The sequence below is a fragment of the Oryctolagus cuniculus genome, chromosome 4 (assembly GCF_051225735.1).
Source record: "Oryctolagus cuniculus isolate XC-2025 breed Fujian yellow rabbit chromosome 4, ASM5122573v1, whole genome shotgun sequence".
Classification (NCBI taxonomy): domain Eukaryota; kingdom Metazoa; phylum Chordata; class Mammalia; order Lagomorpha; family Leporidae; genus Oryctolagus; species Oryctolagus cuniculus.
In genome coordinates, this window is record NC_142870.1 from 172,546,274 (window position 1) to 172,561,708 (window position 15,435).

General features: G+C 42.1%; 1 pseudogene; it reads left to right on the plus strand.

The window, feature by feature from the left end:
* Window positions 1–13,906: 13,906 nt before the first annotated feature.
* LOC138849457 (E3 ubiquitin-protein ligase RNF146-B pseudogene) lies at window positions 13,907–15,172 on the plus strand (annotated as a pseudogene).
* Window positions 15,173–15,435: the final 263 nt, after the last annotated feature.

A 15,435-nucleotide genomic window follows, 5' to 3' on the forward strand; every position in this document is an offset into this window, starting at 1 on the left:
CCCTTCTGTGAAACCTCTGGTGGCCACACATTGCCCCCAGCACACTGTCCTAATACACACTGCATGCCACAAGGCTCTCCTTGGTCCCAAGGTTACCAACACACTCAGCCCTTCCACAGTACTGGCTCCTGCTTGGGCAGGCAGTGGTCTGTTGGCCTCCCAAGCAGTAATCCATGCCACCACACATTCCTCTCACTCTACCTGGCTTCTAAGACAAAGCTCACATTGCCCCGAGCGGAACCCTTGCAGGAGCTTCTGTCTCATCCAGCCCTACCAATTCATAGACAAAAGACAGGTGAATGTATGCAGCACTACCCTTGAGGGGAACAGTGCAGACCTGCACTACCAAGGTGTGGGTGCCAGGGGCCTCCGCTGTCCTCAGAGGCAGACTTCTGCCACGTGCGTCCCTCAGTCAAACTTCTCAAGGGGCGTGCAGAAACAGCTAGAATTGCTTTTCCCGACTCCTCTAATCAGCCTGCTCAAGGACAAAGGCCCAGACCACCCTCTCTGCTGGCTGCCAGCTAATCAAGCTTATAATACATATATATATATATATGTGTGTGTGTGTATAGATATATACACACATATATATATGTATGTATGTATGTATATAAAGCAACATATATAGACAGACAAGATTCGCTGTGCACTGATTGCCTGAAGTTTGCTTTCTTCCCATTTCTTCATTCACTTTTATCAGTGCCGTGTTTGACTTTGCCTCTCACTGAAACAATAACCTCCTCAAATGTGAACAGATAATTTTCACTCTGAAAGCTAACCAGCATTCAAAATGACTTTCTTTAGGAATTGGAATTATTCTTTGATAGTGCCAAATACATAGGGAAATGGAAATATCAGTTCAGTTTTAATAGATTAATTAGAGTAAAGCTACTGACTTCAAGGACACATTTTAGTGACTTAGTGTGATATTTTCTCTCAACATTTCTGAAGAATCCCCAAATAAAAAATTTGCCTTAAGAAAACCAAAGTTGGGGCCAGTGCTATGACTTAGTGGGCAAAGCCATCACCTGTAGTGCTGGCATCCCATATGGATACTAGTTCAAGTCCCAGCTGCTCTACTTCCAATCCAGCTCTCTGATATGGCCTAGGAAAGAGTAGAATATGGACAAAGTTCCTGGGCCCCTGTACCTGAGTAGGAGACCTAGAAGAAGCTCCTGGCTCCTGGCTTCGGATCTGCCCAGCACTGGCCGTTGTACCCATCTGGGGACTGAACCAGCAGATCAAAGACCACTCTCTCTCTCTTTGCCTCTTTGTCTTTCTGTAACTCTGTCTTTTAAATAAATAAGCAAATATTAAGAAAAGAAAACCAAAACTGACTGAAAATTCTCTCCAAATTATAATTTAAATTGTTAAGATTTTATTTACATTTATATTTCATGTTTATGGCAAGGAAAAGTACTATAGTTGAGTGAAAGAGCGAGATTTTGGAGTTTAACTCTCCAATTATTCAGTCACAGGTAAGCTGCCTAACCATTCTTCATAAGCCTTGGTTTTCTCATCAGCAAAACTGGTATAATAATGCAAAACTTTATAAAGTTTAATTTATGGGGCCGGCACTGTGGTGCAGCGGGTTAAGACCCTGGCCTGAAGCAACGGCATGCCATATGGGCACCGGTTCTAGTCCCAGCTGCTCCTCTTCTAATCCAGCTCTCTGCTGATGGCCTGGGATACCAGTAGAAGATGGCCCAAGTCCTTGGGCCCCTGATCCCATGTGGGAGACCCAAAAGAAGATCTTGGCTCCTGGTTTCGGATTGGTGCAGCTCCGGCCATTGCAGCCATCTGGGGAGTGAACCAGCGGATGGAAGACCTATCTCTCTGGCTCTACCTCTCTCTGTAACTCTGTCTTTCAAATAAATAAAATAAATCTTTAAAAAATAAAGTTTAGTGAAGATAGGTTAAAATAAGCAATGTAAATTTGCTGAAAATATGGTTTAGAAAAATTTTTATCCTGTCTTTGGAAGGGTGTTATCATCTATTAAACTAGCCAGCTTCTTGGTTATGCATATTCCTGAGAGAGTGCATTTTCCAAAAAAAGATGGAAACCTCTGAAAACTGGAATATGCTACAGAAACCATGATATTTAAGGTACATTGAATAAGAATGTATTTAGGGGCCAGTGCTGTGGCGCAGCAGGTTAAAACCCTGGGCTGCAGCACCAGCATCCCATATGGGCAGTGGTTCAAGTCCTGGCTGTTCTGTTTCAAATCCGGCTCTCTGCTGTGGCCTGGGAAAGCAGTAGAAGATGGCCCGAGTCCTTGGGCCCCTGCACCCACGTGGGAGACCCGTAAGAAGCTCCTGGCTTCTGGCTTCAGATTGGCTCAGCTCTGGCCGTTGCGGTCATTCGGGGAGTGCACCTGCGACAGAAGACCTCTCTCTCTTTGCTACCTCTCTCTGGAACTATATTTCAAATAAATCAAATAAATCTTTTTGTTTAAACAAAGAATGTATTTAGGGATCTTAAGGCTTTAAAATTCTGGTCATTATTTTCTTAAAAAACTTTAACTTATGTAGCAATCTTGCTAAACATGTTGTTGTTACTCTATAGTATTATCCATGAAATTCTCGGGAGAATCCACTCATGGAGCTCTTAACTACTTTTGAAAGGAATATTCAAGTCACTGTAGGTACTTAAAGACTTTCAACAGCACAGATTACTGTAAGATGCTTAAAGATCTAATTTTAAGTAATGAGACAGTGCCCTGGGCTTCTCTCCAATACCTCAGTATTTCAATGTCAAAAGATGTTTCCTGTTTGCTCTCTTGAACTCTTCACCAGAGTGTGGAATGCGGGGGTCACACTGACATGCGCTTCTGACTTCCTCCCATCTTCTCTGTGGGAGCACTGGGCCTTCTGCACAGCATAATAATTTGACCCCCCTCAGCCTGGTAAGTCCAATTTAGAAACTGGAGTGGTTTACACAAAATCACAAAAGGCAAAAGCTAGAACTGTTATCTCCTGATAACTATTTGAATGGCCAGTACAAAAGGAAAGCAAACAAATCAGGTTTAGAAATTAACCATCTATTTTAATCCCCATCTCACTTCTTGGCCCTCAAAGCCAAATATATATATCTATATATCTCTATTCAGATATTTTTTCTCATCTTTTACATTGTGGATGTGTCCTAGAATAGTCATACATTTTAAGTGGAAGGTTGATCAGTCCCATACATGTCAATGAATTCAGGGCATCCCATAAGGTGCAGGGACACAGCTGGCAGGCCCTGAAGTGGCCGGAGGACTGGGTCTAGTGAGAGTGAAGCACATTATGCCTTCACTGCCTGTGGGTTGGACTGGCCGCTCCAATAGTATAAAATGAGAGCTCTGGGATACCTCTCTTCTCCAGCAACGTCTAACAAAAGGAATTGCTACATGCGTGGAGTTCCTATTGTATGTTAAGAGGTTCAGAGAGGAGATTATGAAGTGTTCGAGGCAGAGCTGCATGGGGCTTGTGCCTTATGATGGGGTCAACAAATGCTTAAGTTTATCCCTATAACTGAGCATGTAGAAATCATACTGAATGCTTCCTTAGGGTGATGAGATTTTGTTGTTGTTGTTGCTGTTGTTTTGACAGATAGAGTTAGACAGTGAGAGAGAGAGACAGAGAGAGGTCTTCCTTCCATTGGTTCACCCCCCCCCCCCCAGATGGCTGCTACGGCCAGAGCTACGCCGATCCGAAGCCAGGAGCCAGGTGCTTCCTCCTGGTCTCCCATGGGGTGCAGGGCCCAAGCACTTGGGCCATCCTCCACTGCCTTCTCGGGCCACAACAGAGAGCTGGACTGGAAGAGGAGCAACCGGGACAGAATCTGGTGCCCCAACCAGGACCAGAACCTGGGGTGCTGGTGCCACAGGCCGAGGATTAGCCTAGTGAGCCACGGCACCAGCCGGGTGATGAGGTTTTAAGAAATCATTGTTACTGATCAAATTTAGATGGATATTTGAATAAAATGTTTCAAAATTGCTGGCTATGGCATTACAATCAAACTGTAGATTTTAACTAAGAATTCCTCTAATTCACAGATATTCAGAGATCTGAAAAATTTTATTTTGAAATGTTGACATACCTATTTATACCTAAAGTGAAATTTAAAAATCATCTTGATTTTGCCTTATTGATTTTAATTTTTTCCATCCGCTTTTTAAAGTCTTTTTTTTTTAACTTTTATTTAATGAATATAAATTTCCAAAGTACGACTTATGGATTACAATGGCTTCCCCCCCATACCGTCCCTCCCACCCACAACCCTCCCCTTTCCCACTCCCTCTCCCCTTCCATTCACATCAAGATTCATTTTCGATTATCTTAATATACAGAAGATCAGCTTAGTATACATTAAGTAAGGATTTCAACAGTTTGCTCCCACACAGAAACATAAAGTGAAAAATAATAGATGATTTTTTTAAATGATGATGAAATCAGATCTGACCTATTGTCATGTTTAATCCCAGTGAGAGTCAAGTTGGGAATTGATAATTTCTTTCTTTTTTTTTTTTTTTTTACAGAAGATCAGTTTAGTATGCATTAAGTAAAGATTTCAACAGTTTGCACCCCCATAGAAACACAAAGTGAAATATATTGTTTGAGTACTCGTTATAGCATTAAATCTCAATGCACAGCACATTAAGGACAGAGATCCTACATGAGGAGTAAGTGCACCGTGACTCCTGTTGTTGACTTTACCAATTGACACTCCTGTATATGGCATCAGTAATCTCCCTATGCTCCAGTCATGAGTTTCCAAGGCTATGGAAGCCCTCTGAGTTCTCCGACTCTTATCTTGTTTAGACAAGGTCATAGTCAAAGTGGAGGTTCTCTCCTCCCTTCAGAGAAAGGTACCTCCTTCTTTGAAGACCTGTTCTTTCCACTGGGATCTCACTCAAGAGATCTTTTGCCAGAGTGTCTTGGCTTTCCATGCCTGAAATACTCTCATGGGCTTTTCAGCCAGATCCGAATGCCTTTGGGGCTGATTCTGAGGCCAGAGTGCTATTTAGGACATCTGCCATTCTATGAGTCTGCTGAGTATCTCACTTCCCATGTTGGATCACTCTCCCCTTTATTTATTCTATCGGTTAGTGTTAGCAGGTACTAGACTTGTTTATGTGCTCCCTTTGACTCTTAGTCCTTTCATTATGATCAATTGTGAACTGAAATTGATCACTTGGACTAGTGAGATGGCATTGGTACATGCCACCTTGATGGGATTGAATTGGAATCCCCTGGTATGTTTCTAACTCTACCGTTTGGGGCAAGTCAGCTTGAGCATGTCCCAAATTGTACATCTCTTCCCTCTCTTATTCCCACTCTTATGTTTAACAGGGATCACATTTCAGTTAATTTTCAACACTTAAGAATAACTGTGTATTAATTACAGAATTAAACCAGTCATATTAAGAACAGACAAAAAATCTACCAAGAGGGATAATGTATTAAGTTGTTCATTAACAGTCAGGGCTATGCTGATCAAGTCACCGTTTCCCATAGTGTCCATTTCACTTCAACAGGTTTCCTTTTTGGTGTTCAGTCAGTTGTCACCAATCAGGGAGAACATATGGTATTTGTCCCTTTGGGACTGGCTTATTTCACTCAGCATGATGTGTTCCAGATTCCTCCATTTTGTTGCAAATGACTGGATTTCATTGTTTCTTACTGCGGTATAGTATTCTAAAGAGTACATATCCCATAATTTCTTTATCCAGTCTACCGTTGATGGGCATTTAGGTTGGTTCCAGGTCTTAGCTATTGTGAATTGAGCTGCAATAAACATTAGGGTGCAGACCGCTTTTTTGTTTGCCAATTTAAATTCCTTTGGGTAAATTCCAAGGAGTGGGATAGCTGGGTCGAACGGTAGGGTTATCTTCAGGTTTCTGAGGAATCTCCAGACTGACTTCCATAGTGGCTTGACCAGTTTGCATTCCCACCAACAGTGGGTTAGTGTCCCTTTTTCCCCACATCCTCGCCAGCATCTGCTGTTGGTAGATTTCTGCATGTGAGCCATTCTAACCGGGGTGAGGTGAAACCTCATTGTGGTTTTGATTTGCATTTCCCTGATTGCTAAGGACCTTGAACATTTTTTCATGTGCCTGTTGGCCATTTGGATTTCCTCTTTTGAAAAATGTCTATTGAGGTCCTTGGCCCATCTCTTAAGTGGGTTGTTGGTTTTGTTTTTGTGGAGTTTCTTGATCTCTTTGTAGATTCTGGTTATTAACCTTTTATCTGTTGCATAGTTTGCAAATATTTTTTCCCATTCTGTCGGTTGTCTCTCACTTTTTAAAGTCTTAAATGAATATCTAAACAAATAATTAAAGAAACACCAGAAGTCACACTTGTACATATGCAGACTTTCACTCTCCCAACTTCATCACCATGGTGAAGTTAGTGCTCAGGCACTAACACATATCTCTGCTACATGTGTATAAAATCAGAGGAATAACAATTTACAAAAATGATATCACATTTGCAACTTTTCACAGCTTATTCTCATTCCCACTCAAACTTTAAGTCTAGAAATGTATACATGCTGACACAAAAAGAACTATTTCATTTCTATCTGAACTTTAATTAACCTTGTAACAGAGATAAAAGGAATTTTTCCCACTGATGTAGTTGTACAATCCCTATTACAATTAGTGTTACTGTAACTGACTTCTGAGATACACGTGTATACGAATTTTTCAGCCAGGGCCACTAAGAAGTGCTGTTTCTGGTCTGAAGTATGTTCTTCAACCTCACTACACATGTTGAATTGCTGTCCAGGGTAGTGGCCCGAATCTCCCCACATCTTCCTCAATACGTGGTCCAGGAGGCTGAGTAACAGCCCTCCAGCAATGTCCCTGTCCTCACACCTGTGACTATGCTATCGCACTGCAAGGAGACTTGGCAGATGCTCATTGAAACAGAGAAATTATCCAAGCAGGCCCAGTGCCGTCCCAAGGAGTCCAGAGGGTCAGAATCAGAGAAGGGGGAATCAAAGAAGTGGTCAGAGAAAGATGTAAAGATGTTCTGCTGAGCTTGAAGGCGGAGGTGGGACCTGCTAGCCAAGAAATTCAGAACCGCCCTCGAAGCTGGAGAGGACAAAGAAACATTATTCTGGAGCCTCCCCAAGGCACCTGCCCTGCGGACTCTGCGGCTTCAGCCTGGTGGACAGATCTGGGCTTCTGCCCTCCAACACAGCAAGGCGACCCTCTCATGTTGTTTGAAGCCACTAAGTTTCTGCTAATGTGTTACAAAATGTACAGGCAACTAATCCTAGGAAAAGTCTCCACTCTTTGCCTTCTTTTGCTAAAGTGGGGCCTGTGGTGGTTTGCATTGACTGCTCATGCCCTTGAGCCTCTCCATACGGGTGCCACTCGTTTTGGTTTTCTTCCCTAGGAATCGCCCAGGCTTATGTAAGGATTATCATCTTTTTGGTGGAAATGTTCTATACCTGAACTTCTCAAACTCAATCCTGTTGACATTTTGAGCCAGGTACTTCTTTATTGTGTGGGGCTGTCGTGTGCTGCAAGCTGTATGGCAGCCAGCCTGTCCTCTGCCGCCTCAGTGACAGTAGAACACTTCTCCCACCTGTTTAGATGGTCACCATGTCTCCAGGCAGTGTAAAACACTCCCAGGGGGACAAAATCAACCTCCATCAAAAACTCCTGCTCTGCCTCAACTTATGCTAATGTGGAGTTACAGGAGTCAAAAGTATTTCTGTCAAAGGTTCCATCAATACCCCATGTTTTAAATACCGATGCAGTCATTTATCGGGATTCCCCTTTATAGTGTGCATCTCCTGTCTTATTTATGAAGCATTACACCTCTCCAGTAGTTCTGACCTGCTGCCCTGCACCTACCGCCACCTGCAGGGATTCCTAGAATAGACGCTGCACACTAAGCGTGGAGTTTCTGGTTCGGTATGTCTGGGAAGGAGGCCAAGAATTTGTATTTCTAACACATTTGGTTCAGGGACCAACCTTTGATAAGATCATTAATCCTAAAGATGCTTTCTGTTATTTCTTAAAAGGTTTTTATAGCTTTGCTTTTCCACATTTTTAGGTCTTGAATTCACTTAATTTTCTTTTTGTGTTTCGTGTCCATTAGGTTTCCAGTTTTCCTTCTTCTCTTTTCTATATGAAAGGGCATTTGTACAGCACAATTTCCTGAATTGACAAGCACTTCGATTTCATTTTGCTACAGTCAGTTTTTTTGATTACTGATTTATGGTTTTAATTAAACTTAGTTTGTCCAGAACTTGTGAAGGTCATATGAATAGTTTCTATATAATGCATACCCAAGTTTCCCAACATTCCGCATTAGACTAGAACCTTTGACACAATTAATGAAACAGTATCGATCCAGTTTTATTAAACTGAAGCCCATAATTCATTTATATTTACTTGGATTTTATTTTAGGTCCTTTGCTTCTGTTCCAAGATCCCACCCAGGACACGGATCTTTATTTAGTTGTCACATTCCTCAGATTTTTCTTGGCTGTGACAATTTCTTAGACTTGTGCTGTTTTTGAAAGAGTGCTAGTCAGGTATTTTGTAGAATGTCCATCATTTGAGATTGATCTCATGTTTCCAACATGACTGGACTGGAGCTATGGATGTTTAGCAATTCCCATCCTGTCACATCCTGTCACAGCAAGGGAACAACACGACTTGTCATTGTTGACGGTGGACATGGACACCTGGCTGAGGTAGTGCTTGTCAGGGATTCTGCTGTAAGAAGGGAGGACTGTGCTCCACCTTGTACATGAATCTACATGAATTATTTGGAATTATTATTTCACTTGAGGGCTGTAAGCATGGTATTCGGTAGCAACGAGTGTGTGTAGTGTCCAGACCTTGGTTCCTAATGTGATTCTTCAATGAAAGGAACCAGAGATCCTAGAGAAGGGACTGATTCTCTGGCTGGGACAGGAGATATAAAAGATGATCCCACAAAGTAGAGTGGTGCTAAAGAAACAGGAGCAACTAGCCACTGACCACGATGAGGATGTGTGACAAGAACACAGGAGCTAATGGCCCAGGTTGGAACAGTTTGAGAAAAAAAAATAGTATTAGGTTATAATCTAAAGTATAAAATAAATATCCATGCTCCGTGCTCATAGTAACATGGGAAACTTGTCTGTCCTTTCCTATTTGATTTTTGAATTGTTAATATATACCCTGATGAAAAATGACTGTGTCAAATAGAATCCAGTGCTTATACACAGTTCACTTGGCATCTTCTTATGAGCTCCAGTCACCCGAAGCTACTGAGGACAGCCCTTTGCCCCCATCTCCTACTGTGAAGCTATTTCATGTGTCTGTATTACTATCTGAACTACCTATCACAGTCTACATACATCCTGGGATTCCCTCCGCCTCCTATTAGATTTTTTGATAAATTTTCACAAATAAAGTTTCACTTTTGGTGTATTTTGGTGAATTTTGAGTCTTATAATTTTCCAGTGATCCATGTAGCTCATAATATTCAGTAAGTTATACTTAATTATATATTTAAACCTAGTTTTACAATTTATTGACATGAAGAGTTTCATAATTTTCTCTTATGATTTAGTTAATCTCCATTCTTCAAGTGGTTATTTCTTCTATTTTATTACTAATAGTTTCATTTTATTATTTTGATTTTTTCTTGATACATATTACCAAACTTTGTGTTTTATTAATTTTTGTGAAGAAATTTTTTAATTCATGTTATCTCATCAACAGATTTAAAGTTTCAGTTAATCGGCCGGCGCCGCGGCTCAATAGGCTAATCCTCCGCCTAGCGGCGCCGGCACACCGGGTTCTAGTCCCGGTCGGGGCGCCGGATTCTGTCCCGGTTGCCCCTCTTCCAGGCCAGCCCTCTGCTGTGGCCAGGGAGTGCAGTGGAGGATGGCCCAGGTGCTTGGGCCCTGCACCCCATGGGAGACCAGGAAAAGCACCTGGCTCCTGGCTCCTGCCATCGGATCAGCGCGGTGCGCCGGCCGCAGCACGCCAGCCGCGGCGGCCATTGGAGGGTGAACCAACGGCAAAAGGAAGACCTTTCTCTGTCTCTCTCTCTCTCACTGTCCACTCTGCCTGTCAAAAAAAAAAAAAAAAAAAAAAGTTTCAGTTAATCAACCTAATTTTTCTATCTGACACTTTATTTGGATTTTCTCAGTGTTTGTTGTTAAATTCTAGAGTTGAGGCTTATTTCACCAATTTATATTCTTCTTTTCCAATATGTTAATCTTAAGACTTTAGATTTCACTTCTCCAGTATTGTTATTATTATTGACAGGGAATGCTTTGTCACTCATTTGTGAATATCCTCCAATATCCATTTCAATTTCTTCATCTCACAAAATTTTTAGGTGCAAATGTATAGGTTTTTAATTTTAATTCTGTTATATATTTATTATATTATATTATGACCTAACAATATGATTATTTATCATATGATTTTTAGGTACTTTATGAGAATTGCTTTATGCATAACCTAATATTAGACACAGAATTCTATTTGAGTTCATTATTTCAAGTCCATTAATTGTGATGTGCAAATGTTCTAAATCCTTTCCAATTTTCACACTCATAAAATCTTGTACTATGAAGCTATACACTTGCCCATTTATCCTAGTAATGTTGCCACTGTTGCTTTATGCATTCTGAAAGCTCATTGCTAGTATATACCAGTGCTTGCTTGCTATTTCAAAATTTCGCGTGAATATGCATTGATTAGACTCAATTTTCATTTATTGTACTGAAGAGGTTTTTGTCAACTTCATCTGTAAGTTCACCCCTGGTTCTGGGAATTTTTCTTGATTTATTTCCTTAATGTTTTTCTTCTCTGCTATTTTTCTCTCCTGTTTCCGGAACACCTGTCACTCATATGGTTTTATTGTACAGGTGCCCTAATTCTCAAGTTCACTCCCTCTTTTCCCATGTATGCCCCCAACCCTATTCTTCATTAGTGCCTTCAGTCTTATCTTAAGCCACTAGCACTGTAACACAGAAAGCTTTATTCAACCCAATCCTACTAAATTCCACCAAGTTCTATTAAAGTCCCCTACTGTTTGACCTCCCTGACTTCAGTGGGCCTCCCTCCTGCCTGGAACAATTCTCTGCTGCCCCTACCACCACAACTCTTACCTGAATCCTACCTGACCTGTGGGCTTCTTCTCCTGAGACTACCCCTTGAGTGGCAGGCATGATCTTCCTAAGAGTATTTGCTCATGCTTCTAGCATCAGCCCAGTGGCTGAATGTGTGATTTATCTGATGTGAGATTTTCCATACCAGGAGGTAAATATAATTTCAAATACAAATTCAAGCAACTCATAGGCCCACTATTTTCAGTTATAGGTAAATTTTTCTCCCCACATGCCAGGTAGAGCGTGGCAATCTTTCTTGCCGTCTCCCTGCTTGATGTATTTATTTCTTACCTTCCTTACACCAGCAGTGCAGTGCCCAAAGGCCTGGGCTTTACGGAAGGGTCTCGGCTCAAATTCCCCACCTATTCTCAGCCAAATCTCAGCTCCTGTGACCGCGGGTGGAATGAAACCCAGCCTTTCACCTTTCAGAATAAGAATACTCCATCCCAGTGTCCACACATTGCAAGAAATCAGGTGATGCTTAACGAACAATTCTGATGTTTTCACCCAGAAATATTAGAAAAATATCTTCAAAAACAGAAATCTATGAAAATAATTGTTTATAGCCTTTGTTCCTTCCGTAGAGGAACACTGTTTTGTTTTTTTCTCTTCATACTGCTTGTTGAACTCTTTTACTTAGTGTAGCGTTAAATATACAATAATTAAATAAACTGAAAATAGATGCTTGTAAACATTAAGAGTGGGCGTGTGAGAGGGAGGAGGAGGAAGGGTTGGCGTGTGGGCAGGAGGGAAGGTAGAGTGGGGGAGTTTTACTGTTTTCCTAAATCTGTATATACGAAATATACAAAACTTGTATAACTTAAATACACATAAAAACAATTTAATTGGAAAGACATTTTAAAATGTAACTGAAGCTTCTAATTCACTAAATACCAGTATTGACAATGTTGAACCTACAGTCTGGGAGTCTATTTACATGTCATCTCAACTAACTGTCTTAAATTGAACTATGAGATACAGAGATAGCTTTATTCTCCAAGCGTAATGGCTGAAACTTGGGGTTAAACTCCTAAGACCAATTTGGACTTAAAATCAATTCTATTGATTATAAATTAAGTCCATGATACTACACTTCCAGCAGCATAAACCTAGTCCCAGTAAAAACAATGGCATACATTTAGTATTTACTATTTGCCACATTATTCACATCTCTTATAGCTTAACATTCTTATGAAGTATCATTCTGGATCTTTTATGGTTGAGGATATTTTATCTATTGGGGCAATGAAGAACTCTGCTTAACGCTGCTTGAGATCACATAGTAACGTGTGGTGTGGTTGACATGATTTGAATCCATTATGTGTGAGTCTGTATTTTCAAGTACTATCAAAATTATCAAAACTGCTCATCTGAGTTTGGAAATTATACTAGAATCAGCTATTAATACAACAGGAATTTTTAAGTTTGACATGAAATTTTCTGACAGATTTTACTTACTTATGTAGGAAGAGGCTGTGACCCAAATCATTAAATGCGTACAACACACCTTTCCTCATTTGTTGCCTTTTTTCGTACCTCCCACTGTGCTCTATCATTGTGATCTGTCAGATTTCGCGTAGGTGAGTGGGGGGGGTGCACAGAGTACATCAAGGTTTTTGGTTGGTGCTGTTCTTTGATCAATACCTGTACAAACTTGACCATGGAATATAAAAGTTGCATATCTCAGCGATTCTAACAGAGTAAGAAATTGAGAGTAGACATGAAAGGGTCAGTACACATGCTGAGGGAGAACCATCAGAGTTACATATTTCATATATGAAGAGTACTATTTGCTTAGTAGAGTCATTACTTACAGACAGATATCATCTGGTGGGATTTAGGACAGTAGGTGGAACTTCCAACAAGTCTGTATCCCTAAGAACTGCCAAAATTACTGAAGAGGCAGCTAAATCAATTGTTTAGTATGAACAGGAAACATGTCTCTGTAGACATGGCCACTAGTATGGTAGCAACCGTGAGATATAATGAAAATCACACAGGATTCAGGATCAGACACTCACTGATTCGAAGTCGGTTCCTATCACTAGATAAGATTTTGAGATTCAGTTGGCTCATTCTTTTAATAAAGATAATAGGATCTATCCTGTAAGTTTGATGCTTGGGTCAAAGACAAAGAATTTTAAAAGCCTGTGGCCTGAACTCAATCCCAACGTGAGAATCATTCCGTTATTCTTATTTTAAAAAGAGACAAACATAGTGAAAAGCGCTCTTCTAGGTTCTGGGGCAATGGTTTTGAGACTCAGGATTGTTTATGCAATGACAGCATAGCTTTTAGCAATCTGCCTTGGCAGGTGTCAGAAAGTACATAAGGAGAAACCAACGTCCACACAACAGGCTTTCTTCAGAGCAAATATGTATGCTCCCTGGGCTGGCCAGTGCTTTGTCTCTTGTCTCTTGGGGAGTCTGCCTCTTGCTCTCCGCGGCATGATATACCTGCTCTGTGCTTCTGTTCACTCATGCAGGACTGGAAATAGGGGGGAGAGGATTTAAGATGATTTCCAGATGTGCTCGGAAAACTTGGGCTGCACTACTACGCTAGAGTCCAAGGGTCTTCCTGCCGGCCTTCCCGTGAACTGCCAGACAGCTCACAGGGTCGGCTCTGCAAGCTGAAGTGGAAGCTCCGGTAGGTCGTGTTGCAGGTCGAATGGAAGCAAAAGGAGGAAGAGGGTACAGCCTGAAGGAACGTTGACCGGGTGCTGTGCACGGCCCCAGCCACCGTGGGCCCTGAGGCCGAAGAGAAAAGACTGCAAGGTGACCGGAGCTGTGGCCAGAGCACAAAGAATGAACAAGCAAGCAGTGGAAGAGAAAAGACTGCACACTGGCTGCCTCCCGGCGGAGATGTTTTACTTTTCTGGCAGGCATCTGTGGGATCTATAGCAGGAATGATGGCCGGCTGTGGTGAAACTGATCGCTCAGTAAACATGCTTCCCACCAACGAGAAAGCAAAGGAGTCCCGTTCTAGTACTGCGCCTTCTCTCACCATCCCTGAATGTGCCATTTGGCTTCAAACTTGAGGTCACCCACTCAGTCTGCCCTGTATCCATGTTTCCTGCTACGCGTGCGCTTCGTGGCTTGGAAAACGATGTGTTCTTTGTCGACCAGGAATTCCTGAGGACTTCTCGACAAGCCAACCTTGTTGTCACCAGAGGAACTGAAGGCAGCAAGGAGAGGACGCGGTGAGTGTGCATGGTGCTATGAAGGAAGAAATGGATGGTGGCAGTGTGATGAGCGTGCTACTAGAGAGCTGGAAGATGCTTTTTCCAAAGTAAAAAGAACACTGAAATGCTAATTGCTGGGTTTCTGTGTGTTGCTGATCTTGAAAATACGGTTCATTTCAGGAGAAGTGAACACTGCCGTCGCAGGAAGATTAAGCGAGACAGAATGGATATACCAAAGAAGGGAGTAGCTGGACTTAGGCTGGACTGCGACACCAGCACCGTAAACGTAGCGAGAGAGAGCTCTGCCCACGGAGCAGACAGTGTACCAGCACAGAGCCGAGCTCCTGTTCAGCCTCCAGAGCCCTCCAACGACAGCAGACGGGCAGCGAGCACACCCTGCAACGCCATCTCCTGATGCAAGCCCCACTTTGGAAGACCCTTCTGCCCATTTACAGCTCAGGGGAGACGGCACAGCTGAAAAGAGTCGGAGAGCGGAGGGAGAAGATCATGAATCGCCGTCTTCAGGCAGGGTGCGGGACACCTCCACTGAGCAAGCTGAATCAGACGCCAGCAGTGGTAGTGGGGAAGCACCTGCAGTTCCTGGACAGCACTCGGACTCAACAGAGACTTTTGTTCCTAGTGCAGCCAGACAGTAGCTGATCCATCAGTAGCAGGGGGTGGAGCAGTCAGTGTCCGATCTTGAAGGCCTGGTGCGCAGTGCAGAGTAACCGAAGATCAAATCAAGTCTTCACCTCCTTGCCCAAGGCTGCAATGGTCATCTGTAAATTTCCGCCTATGTAACATTATACTCATCCTTTGTAGTGCATTTGGGGAGCTGCGGTGGGAAGGGGTGTGGGAAGGATGGATCTGAAATTAAGACGTCTAATATGTACCTGTTGAGAAATTTAATGTAAGGAGCTTGGGTGTTAACAGTTGAGAGCTGTTTGAGTGCTGTTTAGTAATAACCCAGTTTTCTTGAGGTCTGTTCATAGTTTTGTGTTTTTTTTTTTGTTAATTTTGTTTTGTTTTTTAGTTCTTTTGGCCAGTTTGTGTATTACATGTGCATTAATGGTCGTCAGCTGACTCTTTCATTATCTTACTTTTCTGCATGGATTGGCATAAAACTATTACTAA